Genomic DNA, 5,356 nt, shown 5'->3' with positions numbered 1-5,356 from the left:
AACCTAATGTTGCAGGCTGATGTCTCTCCCTGGATCCTCCCAGTCAGTCAGTGGTTCCTGACTCTGGCTGCTCATTAGAATCACTTGGAGAGCTTTTAGTAAATATCACTGCCTGGGCTGACCCTCAAGCAATTTCATTAAAACAGAATCTCTAGGAGCAGGGCTCAGGCTTTGGGGTATTTTTAAGCCCTCAGGCAACTTTGATGTGCAGCCAGGGTTCGAGACAATTGACCTAGGTAAAACAGGTGTTGTGGAACTCTGTCCCTGAGCTCATGTCAGACTTTTCTGTCCCTGACCTTTTCCGTAACTTGCTCTCACTGTCAATCACCCATTTAAATCCTACTCAAGGTGCCAAGCCCACTTCCAATGCCGCCTCCTCCTTCATCTTTTCCAGCCTCTGAGCTAAAAGGGGACTCCCCTTCCAACCTCCATGGCTACCCTGTATTATGATGTCATTTGGGTTCATGTTTTGCCTCTTCATAGTCTTGTGAGCTCCATGGGGTGTATTGCACCTGATTCATCTCTGGGACTTCAGGACCCAGACCCAATCTACGGTAAAGACACACTCCAAGCTGAGTGACTGTCACTGATGGTCCTGAACGTGGGCAGCATTGCCCACCACCTGGCTGGGCACAGTGTTGCCCCTCCAAGTTAACTTTCTTTCCCAATGTGTGGCTTCTCATTCATTCGTTCATTCTTTCATTCTGCTTTGTGCCAGATGCTACCCCCCTCTCTTTCTGAATCCCTGCGCTATCAGACAACCCGTTTCCATCCTCGGGACAGCCCAGCAGACCACCTTTCACATGAACAACACTCAGCAAGTATTGATTAATAATCAACTGATGAATGGATAAACAAAACGTGATAGTGCCATGTAATGAAATATTACTCACCAGAAGAATGGAATAAATTCTAACACGCTGTAGTATGGGTAAACCTTGTAAACGTTATGCTCAATGAAAGAAGCCAGACACAAGAAGCCATAAGTTAGATCGTTTACATGAAATATCCAGGAATGGCAAATCCATTGAAACATAAAAGAGATTAGTGGTTGCCAGAGGCTGGGGGAGGGGGAGATCGGGACTAGCTGCGAATAGGCACAGAGTTTCTTTGGGAGAGGGAGACGGTTAGAAACGCTCTGAAGTCGGATAGCGATGGTCGCACAACTTGTGAATATACTAAAAACCAGAGAACTGTACACTTTAACGTGGTGAATTTTACGGCACTTGGATCATATTGCAATTAGAAAGAAATATTGCTGAGGGGTGATTTTTCCTTTACTCTGTTCCCAACCATTAGTGTTCTAGAATCAACTGGCATGTTTGTAAATGTGCAGTTTCCTGGGCCCCACCTCAGAACTTCAGAGTCGGTGGATGGAGGCCTAGCCCAAGAATCTGCATTTAACGGTGGTATTCTGAGTGCCATCACCCTGTTCCACAAAGGACTTGGGTCAGAGCATTTCTGAGCCAACCTCAGAACCTCAGAAGACAAATAAAATTCTTTAACCTATTATTTCAGAAAAAGAGCTGAAGATTTCAAACACAACCGAAACTTTGTTTTTAGTCTGCTTCTTATTAAAAACAGACTGGGACCCACAGAAACCTCATCAGGGGTAGGTAATGAAGTAATCACGATCATAATAAAAGAACAGAATGGAAAAACTGCCCGGCCTCCAGCAAACCGCAAAAAAAATTGTCTTCTGCCTCCAGTGCTCAACTGAGCCATTCAGATGAAAATATCCCACGAGCCACACGGAGAGCTTAATTTGGGGCAGGAGAACTAAACATTAGTAAATCTCTGCTCGCTGCCCCTACACAAATACATCCTTATAGACGCTCTCTCCTGCACAGCCAAAATCCTAATTTTTGGTATGCGCTCCATGATTAGGGCTTTCTTTGGGGTTACAAGGAAGCAGAGTTGTAAATCGGTATTAGGATGTGATCAAAAGGAATGTCTGTATGCAATTATTTTGTTTTGAGACCAGCGTTTGGAGGCACCGGCTTTAAAGCCCTGACGTGGTCACCTGACACAGTCTTGCATACATACACACGCACGACTTTGGTCCCCGCGAGAGAGGGAGGACAAAGGCCTGGGTTTGATCATTGTTGTTTCTTTGTTACAGGATGAAGTCTCACCCTTAGAGCTTGAAAGTCCCCTCTTCACCATCTCCCTTGGCTGGTACGGAACCATTGCAAGAGGAGGCCTTGCTAATAACCTCTTGCCCCGGAAAATAGCAGTTAACTGCAATTTGAGAACAGACACCACTTGCCTAACAGAAGTTCACTTAACAAAACTCCAAAATGAATAGGGGTAAATGAGAGGGAATGGCATTTGTGAGGCACCTCTCCCGAGGCCTGGGAGCAGTGCTGGGCAAGTCCACGGACATTTTCACATTTCATCCAATGAGCCATCGCGACAATGCCACAATGGAGGTATAATTATCCCCCGTGGGACAACAAAGACTCTGAGGCCCAGAGTGGTTGTGTAACTCTCTCCTGGTCACAGGTTAGTAAGTGGCATTGTTAAAGCAAGTAAAAGGATCTCCTCAGAGGAATGAGAGACACACACATTCTAGGGAATGTGGGTGTCCATGAAAACATCTTCGGTGGCCAGCTTGCTGAGGCTGCTGCCGTCTGTTATGCATGCACGTGGAGAGCAACACCCAGCTCGTCAGATAACATCCAAAGCAATCAGCGCATTGCCGAGTCCAGCAAGGCACCATCATCAACGGGCATGAAACCAGTGGGGCGTGCTTGGGAATGGAACCGTTAACACAGATGTGTTCTAGGATTGCATTCCTGGCATCCTAAGTCACAGGGCTCTGGTTTGGGCCTCTGTCTGCCAGACCAGCTTCTTTTCTAACTGCCTCTCCCTATCTGAGCTCCAGCCAAATAGCACATGCCTGTCTCTTGAGAGTGTCATGTTCCTCTCTGCCCCAGGCCCTTGGTTCCTGCTCTCCCTCTGACTGCCCTTCTCATGACCGCAACTTCATTCGTGAACTGTGACTAGAAGGGAGCTCCATGAAGACAGGGGCTTTGGCTGGCTGGCTCAGCCAGCCAGAATGGTGCCTGGAACACAGTCAATATTTATTTGATATAATATAACATAATAGTATTGATATAAATAACTATAGAGACACTTGTATTATGGGTATTCAGTAAGTCTGTGATGGATGTGTCAATGGCCAACCAACTCTTAGAGAGCTCAAGTCTTTCTGAGCTATTTTAGTAATAAAGTACTCAGAGGAAATGAGAAAAAAATGGATCAGAAGTCAACACATAAAAATGGCAATAATTTTCTCCCCCCCCCCAAAATAGATACATTAACATTTTTTAAAAAGGTGGGGCACCTGGGTGGCTCAGTCGACTGAGTGTCCAGTTCTTGATTTTGGCGCAGGTCATGATCTCACAGTTTGGGACATTGAGCTACCAGGGCTATGCAGTGGTAGTGTAGAGCCTACTTGGGATTCTCTCTCTCTCTCTCTCTCTCTCTGTCCCCCACCCTCTCTCCCAAGATGGATAAATAAACATTTTTTTAAATAGGGCAATCATCTGACTTAAAAAATGGACAAAGGAGCTGAATAGAAACTTTTCCAAAGAAGACATCCAAATGGCCAACAGGTATATGAAAAGGTACCCAACGTCACTACTCATCAGGGAAATGCAAATCAAAAGTACACTGAGATATCATTTCACACCTGTTCAGGATGGCTATTATCCAAACAAACAAACCAACAAACAAACAGAAACAAGAAATAATGAATGTGGGCAGGGAGATGGGAAAAAGGAACCCTGGGAATGTAAATTGGTACAGCTATTACGGAAAACGGTATGGAAGTTCCTCAAAAAATTAAAAATAGAACTACCGTATGATCCAGCAATTCCACTTCTGAGTCTACATCCAAAGGAAATGAAGTCAGTATCTCCAAGAGACATCCGTACTCCGGTGTTATAAATACATTGAAGCAAATAGATTTATATTTATTATTTATATTTATGTTATCTGTATAATGGAATATTATTCAGCTACCATAAAGAGGAACTGTTCGTTGAAGCAATATTCACAAAAGGGAAGTGTAGTAATGACCTGAGTGCCCGCTGACAAATGCGTAGATAAAGAAAATGTGATGTACGTAATGAAATATTATGCAACCACTAAAAATAGGAAACCCTGCCATTTGCAAAAATGTGTATAAACCTGGAGGACAGTATGCTAAGTGAGTAAGTCAGACACAGAAGGCAAATACTGTATGGTGTCACTTTCTATGCGGGATCTAAAAAAAAGAGAAAAGGAGTCAAGTTCCTAGGACCAGATAGTTGAGTAGCTGTGGTCAGGGCTGGAGGTGTGGGGGAGATGTTTGTCGAAGGCTACAAACACTCAGTTACAAGATGAATATGTTCTGGGGACCTCATGTACAGCTTGGGGAATACAGTCAATGACATTGTAGTGCATACTTGAAATTTGCTAAGGGTGGATATTAAGTGTTCTCACCACACACACACAGACACACACACAAGTAACTGTGAGGTGATGAATGTGTTAATTAACTTGATTATGGGTATCATTTCACAATGTATATTTATATCAAATCATCATGTTGTACACTTTAAATATATACAATTTTGTTTGTTAATTATACCTCAATAAAGCTGAAAAAAATCATGTCTAAATCGTGGCCAATTATTTTTCTCCAGAAGAACATATTCCTGATTTCAGAATGAAAATCTGTGGGAAAATGAGGCTCATTTAAAAGCCCACCATCGCCTTGTAGCCATTTTGATGGAGTGTATGTGCTCCATTAAGCGAGTGGACTTTCATGAGATTAATTTGATTTATTGCTCATGCATTTCCTAAAGCACATGGTGGCAGGCAGAAGAGGTGGGGTGTGGGAGTCTGGAGGGACGTGTAAAATCGGAGGAGCCAAAGGCCATTTCGTTTTCATGGTTTCATCAGCAGGATCTGCCTGGCAAACCTCAGCTGCTCGGGGCGCACTTAAAACCTGGACATGTGGAGGCCAGAGACTGCGCTGGAACAAGCCAGCATCTTACAGGCAAGTTCCCCTCATGCCCTCCTATTTTTTTTATTTGCCGCTTCCTATTTGCTGGCAAAAGTTTTATCATCTGTGCTTACACAGGGACTGTCTTGGCTGTGGGCGTGCTGACGAGCAAGGGAGGCTGGGGCCTCTGTATGGGCCCCTTGGAAATGGGTAGGACCCCTTAGAGCACAGGCCCGCAAGTGCAGGGTACAGGGGTGGCAGCTGGTGGTCACTGAGGACACAGACACCCGTCATCCGACACAGCTACCGATTCCTGGGGCCAGGTGTCATATTTTTCACCTCTGTTTGGGCACCAACTGG

The 5,356-nt window shown here is 44.6% G+C and overlaps 1 long non-coding RNA gene across 1 annotated transcript; it reads left to right on the top strand.

Annotated features, from left to right (window-relative positions):
* Positions 1-491: 491 nt before the first annotated feature.
* Positions 492-5,044, top strand: LOC115289170. The gene is made up of 3 exons (XR_003907431.1): positions 492-554; positions 2,123-2,505; positions 4,957-5,044. It is a non-coding gene; the product is annotated as an uncharacterized LOC115289170 (long non-coding RNA).
* Positions 5,045-5,356: the final 312 nt, after the last annotated feature.

Source organism: Suricata suricatta, chromosome 4 (assembly GCF_006229205.1).
Source record: "Suricata suricatta isolate VVHF042 chromosome 4, meerkat_22Aug2017_6uvM2_HiC, whole genome shotgun sequence".
NCBI lineage: Eukaryota > Metazoa > Chordata > Mammalia > Carnivora > Herpestidae > Suricata > Suricata suricatta.
Note: the sequence above shows the minus strand (reverse complement) of the source record. Positions and strands in the feature narration are given on the sequence as shown.